This window comes from Pongo pygmaeus, chromosome 17 (assembly GCF_028885625.2).
Source record: "Pongo pygmaeus isolate AG05252 chromosome 17, NHGRI_mPonPyg2-v2.0_pri, whole genome shotgun sequence".
Classification (NCBI taxonomy): domain Eukaryota; kingdom Metazoa; phylum Chordata; class Mammalia; order Primates; family Hominidae; genus Pongo; species Pongo pygmaeus.
In genome coordinates, this window is record NC_072390.2 from 66,461,171 (window position 1) to 66,476,945 (window position 15,775).

Sequence of the window (15,775 nt, forward strand, 5' to 3'; positions counted from 1 at the left end):
TCACGACTCACTGCAGCCTCGACCTCCTGAGCTCAAGCAATCCTCCTACCTCAGCCTCCCAAGCCCCTCGGACTATGGGTGAGCACCACCACACCTGGCTAATTTTAAAAAAATATTTTGTAGAGGCAGGATCTCACTCTGTTGCTCAGGCTGATCTCGAACTCCTGGGCTCAAGCAATCCTCCTGCCTCAGCCTCCCAAAGTGCTGAGATCACAGATGTAAGCCACCATGCCTAGCCTATGTTTTCACTCCCTGACTCTGAGGAGACGGCGCTTATGGAGAAAATAAAAAATTTCTGGGCTCTAAGTCTTGTTGGTTATACCTTTTAGCTTTCATTAACTGATTATGTAACCAATTTATCTGAGTTTCAGCTTCTTTATTTGTGAAATGATGGAGCTGAACCATATGACCACAGAACCCTTTCTCTTTTCATATACAAGAAATTTGGATAATTCCTCTTTGGGCCTGAAATAACAACATAAAGTTTGAAAAGTATTTATGTTTAATTAAAAAAAAAAACTTAGTTGTGTTTAATTCCTCAATTTAATTTTGGTTGACTAAAACCTCTTAGCTTTGGATTTCCTAGGGCTCTGGAATAGTACCTGATAACAAGTCTGTGTAAATGAAGGTGAAACTATGCGGTCATTAGTGGCCTAAGGCTTCCTTAAGCAAGTCAGACAGTCCGGGGACCAAACTGCTCTATACCAGACTGGCTCTCGTGTTAGGTATCAACTCCTAGAACTCACCTCCTGTGACAGAGGGCCAGATACCTGCCACTATTTCTTAATCATTGACTTAACCTATAAAGACACTGGAATGGAACCAGAGCATTTCTTTCCAGAGGAGAGGCACTGGCTGTAAAATTAATCAGCAGATTTGCTTTGTGACATGCACCCCTCCCACAGGGGAATACAGTGCCAAATACTCTTCCATATTACCGTTCCTGATGCCAAAAGCCAGGTAGGCTTCCTTTATGAGTGTGGCCCAAGGATTACTTAGTGGAGAGAGACCTTGGCTGTAAGTCCCATCAGGTTCTTGGCCTAATTGATGGATTAACTTGAAAAACTCCCTTCTCATGCCTGGGCTCCAACGTTTTTTTCCCCACCAACTAAATGAGGAAGTTGGGCTATTTCAACATTTTCCTAAGTAGATCAACATTTTCCAAAGAGTGTTACACTTGAAGAGTTAAATAAAATAAATCTAATAAAAAAGGGTTCCATGGTGAAATGTTTTGGAAATAGTGCATCAAACAATGTAAACAGCTTTATTACTACAGAACTTCTTGTGTCTTCTACTGTGCAGATGTGATTTTGACTCTCACAAGGGAGTTAAAATGAACCTTTCCTAAAATTTATTTGAAAATGATTTTTATTGTTAGTGAGGGAGGATTGTGTGACAGGAACTGGGGTTCACCAAGGTTGTTTCAGCATTATGAATCCAGGAGTAAAAGGTGGTGCAGTAATCATTTTAGAAGAGGGGTTGAAACATCTATCAAACCCTAATATCCTTCAAGGTCCCTGTGAAGATCCACATCCTCTGGGGAGCCACTCTGTATTTCTCTGTTTTCCAACAGGAACCTTCTTCTCGACTCAATGAAGAGTTCATTGTCTATGACCAAATGAAAAGGGAATTATCAGAGTACTTTCGAATAATTTGGTGCAGTTTTTCTTTGGCTTCTATTGACTCCCCAAGCTTCATATAATGATGTTTTTTATTCTCAATTTTCTGAAGTACAGCCATATGAAAAAGTCAATACATAAAAATCCAAACATATAAGGCATAATAATGAAAGGAGAACTATTCATATCACAGAGAACTCTTCACTTTACAAAATGATTCCTTCCAGGGTTTATTTTAAAGAGAAAGGAAGTTGGAGACACTGAAGGAAATTCATTGATTGTACTTTTTTTTTTTTGGTCTAAGTTCTGCAGGAACTAGCCTTTTAGTAACTTTAGGCTTTAAAAGTATTTTCTTACATGACTCTGTTTGGCCTCCTGTTAAGATTGAGGCCCTATTGAAAGCCAGTTGTTGATTCAGCAAATGGAGGCTTAGAGATGGCATACCTATATCCTCACACTGCCTCTGGCCTGCTCTCTGGCTCCCTGCTGAGCAAAGAGGACTTTCCCACCGGCAGAGACTACTGTTTGAAGGCAGCCAGACTCTCCTAGAACTTCATTATTCATTTTCCCAGTGTTGCTTGCAGCCTGGAGACTTATTTATTTTTCAGATATTATTATACTTAATTAAAAACCTTGGGAAATAATTTTTTTTTGGCCATGCATCTGAAACATATGTTCTATTTTGCCAGCTGTCCAACTAGCTAAGACTTTCTATCCCCTAGTTGGGAAAACTGTTTCTACTTTAGACAGCTACAATGAATCAAGATGTACACAAACTTGATTTTAAAGGTGTTTCCTGCCTTGTTAACCCAATCATTATTAGACAAAGGAACAGTTGGATCGTTGCTATGTTGGCAAAATGCATTAGCTTTCTTGTAAGGGTGATTTGCCACTTCAGGGATAATTAGGCCACTTAAACGCTTATCTTTGTTAGTCAATGGACTGGGAAGTCTTTATCCTTATCATGAGTGATGTGGTTCAAAGAAAATCTCAGTTCTAAATGGAGAGGCTGTTTCAGCGCAAGTAGTACCTACTAGGTTGCTGGACATTTTAATCTTTAGAATTTACCAACAGCCTGGTTTATGTAGCCCCGAGACTTATCTCTAAAATATTTCTTCCTTCTCTCATTAAGTAGAATTTTCTATCACTGGTTACTCTTTTGTGTGTGCGTGTGTGTGGCAGGGGATGGGGAGGTTAAGCAATGGTGTTTTGTAAATTCATAAATTTAGGGGAGGAGTAACCAACTGAAACACAAAATCCTGAAAAAAAAATGTCCTTTCCTCGGTTCTCTTCTGCTGCTTTTTTGAGAAAAGGGAATGTAGCATTGAGTAAGTGGTGGAGAGGAGACCAAGACATCCCTGCATCCCACCCACTTACCCCTGTAGCTCAGACTTGAGGTGAGATGCAGGTGACAGGAGATGGGTGTGCTTGGCTAATTTCTCCTATGACTGTGAAACATTATTACAGTCCCGGGGAGTAGGGGATTCCCATCCTGGCCCTGGGTCTGTGATCATGAGGCTAGCTCAACTTCTCCATTTTCTCATGGTAAAGTGTTGCTATATCCCTGCCTTGCTTGGGTTACATGTGTCAATGAAGAGTCAAACTTTGTAAAACATTTAAAGAAATTTATTCTGAGCCAAATATGAATGACCATAACCCCTGACACAGCCCTCAGGAGGTCCTGAGAACATGTGCCCATGGTGGTTGAGGCACATTTTAGAGAGGCATGAGGCATAAATCAAATATATTTAAGAAATGCATTGGTTTGGTTCAGAAAGGCAGGACAACTCAAAGAGTGGGGGCAAAGGGGGGCTTCCAGGCTATAGGTAAATTTAAACATTTTCTGACTGACAATTGGTTGAGTTTGTCTAAAGACCTGGGATCAATAGAAAATAAATGTTCAGGTTAGGAAAAAAGATTGTGGAGACCAAGGTTATTTTAATGTCTTATAGTGGCTGACCTTAGAGACAATAGATGACAGATGTTTCCAATTCAGACCTTTAAAAAGATGCTAGATGCTGACTGAATCTCTTCAGGATTGGTAGGGCCTGGAAGAAAAAGATCTAACTATGTTATTAGAGATTCTTTACAGATTCACATTTTCCCCCACAAAGGACAGCTTGGCAGGGCCATTTCAAGATCTGGCAAATAAACATGTTTTGGGGTAAACTATTTTGATTTTCTTGCTTGTCTCATAATGTTGTGCCAGAGTCAGGATAGAAAGAAAGTGACAATATATAGGGCTAAATAAAACCTATCTGATGAGAATTTATGGTTTGTAGGGCATGACTCCCCAGACCTTTTAGATAGGAATTTGGGCAAAATTAAAAAAAAAAACTGGAGCTTAGTCCTCACACAGAATGTTGTAAATATATGTTTAAAAAAATATATTTATACAATACTTTTACAAAAACATGTATTGTAAATAAAGCTGGCATTCTAGTGAAATTATATATTTGAAAATTATAGATTATTATGATTAATGGGCAAGGAGCATGAATTTTTCTTTGCTTCTTTTATATTCTGCTTGACTTACATGCAAGGAACACAGGTATTAGAACTGGACCCATCTGGTTTTGAATTCTGACTTTGCTAAATATAGAACTCAGTTTCCTCATCTATAAAACAGAGATAGTGATATCTCTTTCATGGGGTTATTATGAAAACTTGGAAAATTCTATTGCTTTTAATTGCATTCTCTGGATTTGTGACAAGCAACATTTTCCTAATATCTTTTCCCCCACTTTGGGTCAGTGGGAGGATCTGTGGTGCTGGTGATGTTTTATATCTTGATCTGAGAGGTGGTTACATATGGAGAATTTATTTTATAAAAAATTATTGAGCTGTACATTTAAGGTCTCTGCCTATATGTTATTTGTAGTAAAAGGTTTGCTAGATAAATACCATTTTTATTTAAAAAATTCAATGCTGGATGGCTAGAAAGTTTCTGTAGGCCATAATTGAAAGACACATCATTATTCCAGAAATCCTAAAATGTAGACAAAAGAAGAATACAACTTACAATTCAGCACTCATGTATTCGTGCATTCATATATTGTTTTCATTGTGATATAACTGATAAACAAAATGTATAGAGTTTAAATGTACAATTCAATAAGTTTTGATACCTATATACATTCATGAAATTAGAGCCCCAATCAAGATATAGACCATTTCTATCACTGCTTCAAGTTTCCTTTTGTTTCTTTCCAGCCAATGGCCTACCTAGAGGAAAACAATTGTTCTTTATGTCCCATTGAATTAGTAGCGCTTGTCCTCATACACCTTAAGTAGAATAATGCAGCATATATATGCTTGTATTTGTCTTCCTTCACTTGTCATAATGTTTTTGATACGCATTCAAGTGTTGAATGCACTAATAGTAGATCTTTTATTTTATTAATATACCAAATTTATTTATCTATTTCCCTGTTATTGAATATTTGGGTTGTTTCTAGTTTGGGGTTATTATGAAGAAAACTGTTCAACATTCCTGCACAAGTCTTTCTTGAAATGTGACTTGTCTAAGAAATCTTTGCTTAACTTCCGGTGATAAAGATAGTTTCCTGCATTTTCTTTTAGAAGCTTTATCTTTTTCTTTTATGTTTATGTCTATGATCTATCAAATTAATTTTTGTGCATACTGTGAGGTAGGGATCAAAGTTCATTTTTTTCCAGCTGCACTTGTTGGATGAAACCTTTTCTTTCCTCATTGGATTACTTTGCCTCACCTATTGACTGTCAACCAGCTATAAGTATGTAGGTCTATGTCTGGGCTTTCTATTCTGTTTTGTTGATCTCCTTACTTACTCTTATGCCAATAATACATGGCCTTGATTACTGCAGTTTTAGTGCAAGTCTCATTATGTAGTGAATATCTATGTATGTATGTATGTATGTATGTATGTATGTATCTCTCTATCTATCTTTAGGTAATGCTAATGCATTTATAAACCTCTCTACAATGGAGATGAACTGCATCTAGCGTCCTAGGTGGTAACTTAATTTTATGTTTGATGAGAAAGAATCACTCATATTTCAAAAATCTTCTAGGGTAATGTACCTTAAAATACAGAAGTGTGTATGATACTCAATAAAAAATGTAATGCTGTTTATTAGATGAATTCCTAATGGCTTTGTTGACATTTCTATCCTTACTAGGAAGGCAGTTCTGAGTGGTAACTCTGACCATATCAAGTAGTGGCTTTGGGTATAGAGTAATTCGTGACTGTGTTTTTATTTATTTTACATTTTGGTCCCTGGTGGAACTTATAGCAGACTTGGTTGCCTTCCCAAATATCTGTCTTTCCCTCTTTTCTTCTTTGCTGTTTTTTATACTTCATTTTCTTCTTTTCTTCTGTACATTTTTTTCAAAGAAAGTTATGCTACAGTCTCAACCCAAGGTAAATACAACTAGCCTTAAGGTAATTAGGTGGTCCAATTTCCCTTTTGTCAGTGATTGGTTGAGATATGGGAAAGTGATGCATTTCTAGCCAATGAGAGGTGATGGAGAAGCAACTTTGGGATTTTTGTGAAAGAATTTCCAGGTGACAAAAAGAAAACTGGAGGTTGGGGGCAAAGTAGTAATTTATATGCTGCTTCTGTGGCTTCTGGTTGTTGTTATGTCAGACTATGCTGCCTGGAACTGTTGTAGCCATCTTATGATCATGTCTACAGGATAACTTGCTGAATTAAACACAATGGAGAGAAGAAAGAAATCTGAGTCCTCAAAGCCATTTCTTGGAGCTAAAAATCATGTCCTAATCTGTCTCCGATCTTCCAGTTATGGCAGTTAATACATTTTGTTCATTGTTTAAATCATTTGAGTTGGGTTTTCTCTTATTGTTTCCCAAAGCATGGTGTCTGATAAAATCATATTGCATTTTAGCAGCTCTTTGATGAGCTAAGAACTCATACTGAAAATGTTAAATGAACAAACCATTAGCTTAAGAACTAAAGTATGAGGAAAAGCATAATTTATGGTTAAATTCTAGCTCTTGGGATATATGATTCTAAAAAGAGGAAAAATGCTTTATAAAGTATGAAAAACATTGCATGAAGTTTTTATTGCTAGGTCTTGGAATACAGTTACTTATGATCCAGGTAACTGTGGATGAATTGAGTAGAAAATGGAGATTAAGAGAAACAAAACCAGCTGCAGATACTGACAGAACATTTATAATCATACATTTCCTTTGCCTCATGAGCCATTGGGCTGAGAGAGTCGGGTAAGGTCTGAGCTTGCAAAGATATCAAGTGGCTCAGCTAAGGGGGCAGAGAGCAAGGCAGGGCCAGACAGAAGCAGTTCCAGTTTCTCTATAGAAGGGGCTTAAGGGATATAGGCAAATTGGGGCTTGGAGTTGCTTTTGCAAATAACTTTTCCTGTCTGTCATCTGTATCAAAGAATAGGGATAGGACAGTAGCCATGGAGTTAATTACCTCATTTGGCGCAATGACTAAGGCCAGGCTAGTTGTCCTGTGTTGGGTTGAGAAAATCCACAGTCATTAAAAGCAAGTCAACCTCAACATCTATAGCTACTTTATTTTAAAATGAAGTTATTATTTCAAATCAAAAATGCATAAAGAATTTCTGAAGAGTTTCAAAGGCAGAAAATTTCAGTTCAGGTTGGTTTGAAATCACAGGTAGTCTTTCAGTTTTCAATTTAATCAGAGGTGATGCTTCATAATTTGAACTTTTGATGCTGAAAATTGAACTGAAAATGAGACTCTCCTATAGTTCAACCACTCTGCCTTATTGGTATTATTATTATTATTACTAGGTTATCTTGTCCAGGGTGGAGAAGAAAGAGAGACCCAGTCTTTGCCTTTGAAATATACAACCACAGTTCCAGGAAATACCTTTTACAAATAGCCTGTGCATGGTGGGGGTGGGGTCTTCTATTGATTTGAGACATAGTCTTTTCCACACTCAGGCACAGGGTCTTTTTTTGCTGAATTTCTACATTTTAAAATTCTTCCAGTGGAAAGAGAATGAACATGGCTATTATAGAGGGGACAACTGCATGGAATTCACAGGGCAAATTGTCTGATTTTATTTTAACCCTTGTACACAGGCAGGGTTGGGAATTTATTGGAGGATCTGTCTTTCTTGCTAACATGTTAACATGATATTCCTCTTTGGTTAATACATTTAAATATTTACAAAGGTCTCTGGAAAAATAATGTGAAAAATTAGTTGCAACTCATGTTTATCCGGCCATGAGATGAATCTAGGATTTAAAAAAAAAAGTGTATCCTTAACTCATCTAAAAACTATAGACTAAAGAAAAAGACCCACAGTAAATACTTTCTATTTTAAAGTTAATATTAGTGACTACTGTCTTTCTTTGTGTTGTCAGGTTCTCTCTCTCTCTCTGTCTGTGGTGTGTGTGTATGTGTGTGTGTGTGTGTGTGTGTAGCAGTGCAACCTTCAGGATAAAGCTTTTTCTACCATCCTTGGTATACTTTTTAACTTGAGAAAACATACTACCAGCTTACAAAAAATCCAGGACTGCATCTAACTAATCACAGAAAATTGTATAAAAGAGCTTAGCCCTAAAGCATATGTGGGTCATACTAAAGTAGATGCCAGGCAGGACCCTGGGCTCATTGTTCAGAGCCTGTTCATGTCATGTTGCTGTAGTCAGTGGGATAGTGGGTTCACTCATAACATGCTACATATTGATAATGTTGAATTGTATGTAATTTTTTTTACCCTTATTGCCAATGTGAGACACTTCTGGTTTGGCTGGTATCTGTGAGGGGCAATGAGAACGGTTCATTATTATCATGTGACAGACTTAAAAATATTGAAGCAGTGGTGCATCCCATGGGCCATGTCCTTCTCCACCCTTAGAGAAGTACCAAGTTTGCTGACTCCTTTCATACATCAAGATAGTGGAGATTGGGGTGAGCAAATGGAGAAATCAGGACCAGTGATTTTGGAAAGAGGTTGAGGGAGGGGAAGAGTCAGGAGAAGATGATGATCTTAAAGAGGGCTCGTGGGAAAGAGAAGAGAGATTTGGACCACTGTGAGTGGCATTCTGAGAAGAAAAATGGGAAAACATAATCTTTAGTATTTGTGTGTGTGTGTGTGTCAATCAATTTATATTTCCACTTTCTGAAGTCTTCAGAAAAGCTCCAATCAAAATTGCCTTTTGCCACTGTCAACAACAGGAGATGACCCAGTTTTATAAATGAAGGAGTGTTTATTCCACTTTACACCAAATGTTTTTGCCACTTGCCTTTCAAGCTTCCAGATTAGTTATTAAAAAGTTTCTTGAAATTATTCTCTGGTCTTGCTTAGCTATTAGGCAAAGGGTCCTGTAGCTTAGTGAAGGTCTGAGAGTGGGCACCTGGCCCAGATCTGGCTGATTGGACTTAAAAGAACTCTGTTGGAGGCTTCTGGAAGAGATGTTTTCTAATAGAAAGAGAGGGTTGTCTACAAAGAAACGGTTTCCTTCTGTCCTGGATGCCTCTTTGCTCCTGCTTTCTATGGTGTTGTGATGAACATGACTGTATTAGTCTGTTCTCATATTGCTATAAAGAACTGCCCAGAACTGGGTAATTTATAAAGGAAAGAGGTTTAATTGACTCACAGTTAGGCATGGCTGGGAAGCCCTCAGGAAACTTACAATCATGGCAGAAGGTGAAGGGGAAGCAAGGCATCTTCTTCACAAGGTGGCAGGAAGGAAAAGTGCCAAGTGAAGGGGGAGAGCCCCTTATAAAACTATCAGATCACTTGAGAACTCACTCACTATCGGAAGAACAGCATGAGAGAAGCTCACTCACTATCAGAACAGCATGGGAGAAACCACTCAATTACCTCCATCTGGTCCCTCCCTTGACATGTAGGGATTATGAAGATTGCAATTCAAGATGACATTTGAATGACCATGAAGTGGCCCTCCAGGGGTGGAAGGACAGCCTGCTGATGGTGGAATGGGAGGGTGGAAAGCCTTGGTCCTTTATGGCATTGTTGAGCTATTGAATTAGTTCCAGATTATCTACTTTGGAGCACTGGTTCCAGTCTTCTAAGTGCTGTTTCTAATTGGTATACTTCTCTGTATTTCTTGGCTTTTGTTAATCAATAATAAATTCCCTTATGGTTAAGCCACTGACGTTTAACTCTGACATGGAGCCAAAGGCGTTAGTAACTGGCACACAGTACATTAGAAACTTTTGCCATTTGTAACCACTTCTTCATAAGGTGTGATCAAACAAAACAGAAATATATTGGAAATTAGAGCTTATAGAAAACTGCAACTGTCATCCATAACATATAGTTTTCAATGTCTGTGCTCATCAGAATCATCTGGCTTCATGGATTGACTTTATAATACGCAAATATCACAAATGAAGTCAAATCATACATTTTAATTGGTAAAATTTTGCAATTTGCCTGTTTTACATTGGTTCCAATTAAGATTTCATTTGAAAAAAGCTAAAATAATTGAAAACCACAGCAAAAGCCAGAGGGAAGCAGGGTAGTTGAATTCGTGTTTGTGTATATATGCATGTACTAATCACTGCATTCATCTGATCATTTAAATTCATTAAACCCCTCCTATGTGACATTGACTGTTCTGTGGGCTAGAGATTGAGAACATAATAGAACACAGACTCTGACATCTATGTCAGGGACTCCATTTTGGTAAATGGCAACCACAATTCAGTAAGATGTTCAGGCTGAAAGCCATGTTGTCATTCTTGAATAGTATGTTTCTCACACATTCTATTTGTAATCCATCAGCAAAGCACTTTGGGTCTCCTTTTACAGCACTACCTGACTCTAACCTTTTTTCATGTTCTTCATTATCCCCACCCTAGTTCCAGCCAACATCATCTTCCACACTTATCCTTCTCTACGGTTTCTTCCCATATGGTAGGCAGAATGATTTTAAAAAAAGAACATAAAGGAGGTCATGACATTCTGTTCTTTTTAGCTCTTCCATGGCTGTATAGTACTTTTCTTATTTACTTTTTAAGTGATTTTATTTTATGTGCAAATAATGAACAAATGTTGTACCCATAAATTCTACTTTCCAAAATCAGGAGCGTTTCTAAAAGAAAACCACATAACAGCTTTTAAAAGGCACTGGGATTCCTCTGCTTCTAGATCATTGCTAGACTAGAAAAATAAAGTTTGTTCTACCAGGAATCACAAGTTAGAACTGAGTATTCTCCATACTGGAAATTCTAGAGTGTAGGGTCACTCCAGGCAAAGATTATTCAATTCTCATCCCCAACTACCTATCAGAAGGGTTAAACAAGGTCAAAACAGTCCAGCATAATTAGGCTTCATCAAACAATGTCATTATGCTCTTCTAAGATGCAAATAAACCAAACAGGAAATACTAAAATCAAAATAATATTTGACACTGTCATACAAATTGTTAGTTCCTTGTTGTATCCTCCCCTTCTATAACATTAATAAAGAGAATATTTTCTGCAGAGAATATTTTATTTTATATATCACTAGCCATGAATTTTTGCCATTAGTTATTATACAAATGCTGCCTAGTGCCATTATCCAAATGGCATAAGCATTTTATGTCCACAACTCACTTCTATAGTTATAAGTAGAATTTTTATGATTTACATAAGTACATCTATCAGTGAAGATTAAACACTGAGATGTAATCTAACATCCATGTATCTGATGTTTTGTATGAAAGATATATTTTAATCTCTTTTCATTTAAGTGATCTTATGTAAAAAATTAATAATTTAGCAGTTCAAAGTCTCGAAAGGGCATTTTCAAATGTACATAAAAGATTACAGAAATGTTTAAGAAGCATCTTCATGTCCACATCCTCTTGTAACTGCTGTACCATTTTCTCTTCCAACTGCTTCCCTTTGCCTGCAAGAGGGGCTCAGATAAGGTGGATGTTTTGCTTGACTTATTTGATATCCTGAACTTTCTGTAGCTCTTTATTCTTCTTCAATCTGTTCGTTATACATTTAGCTTGGTGTTTCTGTTTGATCTCTTCAACTCTTCATTGCATCAATAGTTTTCTTCCATGGCTCTCACTGGTATGTGATAGGTTCATTTCTATGTTTTTCAAATTCAAATGAATTATCCACTGTAAGCTCTTCACCAGCTGCTTTCTGGAATGCTTTGGTCCACCTAACTTTGCGAGGATTGAACTTCTTTTTAAAGTTTTTATGACATTTAAATTTACAAAATCTGAACACCTTACAATCGTTGCAGACAAACATCATGCAGTGGCCAGGGTAGATGGGCCCCGAAGAGAAATAACACTTTTTTTTTTTTTTTTTTTTTTTTTTTTTTGAGATGGAGTCTCCCTCTGTCACCCAGGCTGGAGGGCAGTGGCATGATATCGGCTCACTGCAAGCTCCACCTCCCGGGTTCACGCCATTCTCCTGCCTCAGCTTCCCAAGTAGCTGGGACTACAGGTGCCTGCACCATGCCTGGCTAATTTTTTTGTATTTTTAGTAGAGACGGGGTTTCACCATGTTAGCCAGGATGGTCTCGATCTCTTGACCTTGTGATTCACCCGCCTCGGCCTCCCAAAGTGCTGGGATTACAGGCGTGAGCCCCCGCACCCGGCCAGAAATAACACTTTTGATATGCATGTTGAACCCACGTGGCTCCCCACTGACCAAACGCAAACTTGAGAGTGGCTGTATATTACTATTAAAAAAATCCAAATTCCTGTTCCTCGCATATGAAGTTTCTTTATGATCCAGCACCAATTCTCTCCCAACATAATTTTCTACCCTGCTGTTTCTCATTGAATTCAGTCCAAGCATTCTGGCCTCCTTGGTGTTTGCTGCACACTTCAACTATGTTTCCTCCTTAGTAACCTTGCCCTTGCCGATCACTTAATTCAGGTCTCTGCTCAAAGTTACCCCAGGGAGGTTTTCCCCTGACTCATTTATATTCTTCTCTATCACCTTACACTGTATTGTATATCTATTAGTTTGTAATCTACCTCCTTCACTTGAACATCAACTCCATGACTGCAAGGACTTCACTGTTTTGATGAATCTGAACAGATGGATGGATGGATGGATGGATGGATGGATGGATGGATGGATGGATGGATGAGCTCTGGGTGAGTTGCTCCATTCTTTTCAGTCCTGATTCTTCCCTGACTGGTGATGTCTTCCAGACCAGTTTTTTTTTCCCCTGTGCCTCTGTATTTGCATCTGTGAAATAAGCGGAAATTTCAAGCCGTGGGGTGGGGAGATTTTTAATGGCAGGCTTGTTGGTTCCCTTCCTTTCCCACTGCTTGGGTGGCTTTCTACTTCATGCATCAGGCCAGCCTGTTGCCAGGCAGGATAGGAAGCTGGACTATGAGCAAGTGCTGACTAATGCAGGCATCTCTCACCTTATCCCTGAGACGAAAAGCCAGCTCAGTCAGCCTGGGGCAAACAAACACATGGAGTCAGCAAAGACCTCTTCTGGGCTTGCATCTTTTTGGCAGCCTTCCTACTCCTGTTGACCCACTTCCTACCAGCAACATAATGAAATCCTGATACCATGTGCTTTCACCCTAAGAGGGTGGATTACAAAATTTAACTCATCCACAACTATCCAGTAAATATTTATTCCTCTTTCAGGCATCTTTGCATGGATTTCACAAAGAGCAGTCTATTTTCACCCTAAAACCATACACTCCTTTTGTCCAGGTCCAGTTCCTTCACAGCTGTGTGAGTTAGGGCAGGTGTCTCTATCTTTCTGAGCCTCAGTTCTTTCCTCTGTAAGATGTGAACACTAAGACTCATCTCATGTCATTGCAATGACAGTTAAATAAAGTTACAAGTAGAAGGTACCTGACACAATGCATACAGCAGCCCCACAATAAGAAAAGACTGCAGAGAGAAGGCAGTGGATAACTCAGTGAGATTTTGGTTCACCTTGACTTTTAGAATCCTTTAAATTTCCTCTGTATGCTATTTCTGTTTAAATAAATAGCCAATCTTGCTTAAGAGCACGGAATTGGGAAGTGCTAGAACTGAGGCTGAGATAAATCGGAAACAATAGTTAAAAACATTAATGCATTCACAAACCTGGACCCATTTCAGCAGAGCCTGTATGTAGCCTGCACACTGTTGGCCATTGGAAAAGCTGCTGGACCCACGGCCTGGCTTTTTTCCCCCACTACCTGTGATGCTTTCCCTCCAGGGTGGGGCGAGCCTGCTGGAGAGTGGGGGCTGGCCTGGACTACATGGTCCTAATCTGTAATCCTAGCCCGGCTCTGGAGGACGGGACTCCCTTCTTTCCATCCCCAAATGGCAGGGACGAGGATGGAGGTGGGAGTCCAGCTTGGTCATTCATGATGACGTGTACCAAGCCTGTGAGAAATGGAACAGAATGAACACACACAGATCGTCCTTCATGGAGCTCCGCTTTTCCTTATATTTCATGGTTTGAGCTCCTTTGTGCCGGTGTGAGGTGGGGTGGTTTGGGGCTTCTGCCAGGAAACAGCTGGAGTCTTGCCAACACCTCTGCTGGATGCTGGAGTTTGCTGGCAAAGGAAAACCTGTGTTGAAAGGCCAGAAATCTGCCGTTTCCTGTATGTAGGTGAACCAAGCAGTTTTGTTTACCTGGAGAACTAGTTTTAGAGCCCATGGCAACCACAGTTTTTGGGGTGGAGTTACTCTGAGATGTCCAGTCAGACCGAGGGCTGGGAAGTCCCTGGATCTCCCAGAAAGGGAGGCTGGCTTCTGGGCCAGGATGAGCAGTCTGGATTGCAGCCAAGGGGAGAAAGGAGAGAAGTCAAAAAGGAGGCTGAGGCATCAAACTGATTTCCCCCTTGGGGCTTTTGCCTATGTGCTCTCCACAGTGCTCGCCCTCCTCCACGTGCGTGGCTTCCTCCTCCCTCTGGTCTTGCCCTCAGTGTACCTTATCCCTGAAGCTTGGCTGGAGCCCCTCCTTCCTGACATCCAGTGCCCTCCACTTCGTATCTCTACAGTGTCCCCAAGTGTTTCCTTCTATATTCAATGTGCCTATGGAGGTCTAAGTCAATATCCGGCAAATAAAGAATAACTTTTATCTGATTAATTTCCCAATTCATCAATGTGTCTACTTTGTAATCAATTTCCAGAATATAACAAAGCTGTCTCAATTCAACATAGACTGTAAAAACTAAGCAATTCATGGGCTAAAGCTTTCATTTGGCAAAAAGAACATTAAGATAGGGGCCTGGGAAATGTGTCCTCCTCTTGTTATAAACAAATGCTGCTTATCTTCAGGTATAGAATTCTCACTCAAGGCATATCTGTGTGGTTAAATGCGGGCCATTTTCTTAAAGTTATTATACATTTAGTGTGAAAGGAGTTACAATCATCATTTTACTTGAAGCCTCCCCCAAGCAAATGATGAAGCCCATTATTAGCGGGACAAGATTAACTTATTTTTACAAGAAACATATGGCAAGTTTAGGTGGAGTGAAAACTTCTTGCTTTAACCACCCATGTGTGTTTATAATTAAAGAATTTTAAAAAGAAATGCTGTAGAAATGTTAATTGCTGAGTCTGTATGTTTTACCAGGCTGGGACAATTTCTAAACACAGTAATCATACTAATCACGGAAAGATTGTTCCGGTTTGGTAGAGAAGGGAAGCAGCCAAGCTGGCCACACAACTAGCTCTTCCATGGACCATTATTGTTTTTTCTTTGTTTGTTTTGGTTTTGGCTTTTTTGTTTTTTTGTTTTTTTTTGAGAGGGAGTCTCGCTCTGTCACCCAGGCTGGAGTGCGGTGGCACCATCTCGGCTCACTGCAACCTCTGCCTCCCGGGTTCAAGAGATTCTCCTGCTTCAGCCTCCCGAGTAGCTGAGATTACAGGCACGCGCTAGCACACCTGGCTAATTTTGTATTTTTAGTAGAGGTGGGGTTTCGCCATGTTGGCCAGGCTGGTCTCAAACTCCCGACTTCGAGTGATCCACTCGCTTCAGCCTCCCAAAGTGCTGGGATTACAGGCGTGAGCCACTGAGCCCAGCCCCATGGATCATTATTGATCACCTACCATGCCAGATATTTTCTAGGGGTTAGGAATTTAGCAGGGACAACAGAGATAAACCTGCCTGCCCTCATGGAACTTTCATTCCAGTGGGGGAGACAGACAATAACAAAATAAAGTATACAATATATTAGAAGGTGACATGCGCCATGGAAAAATCGGCA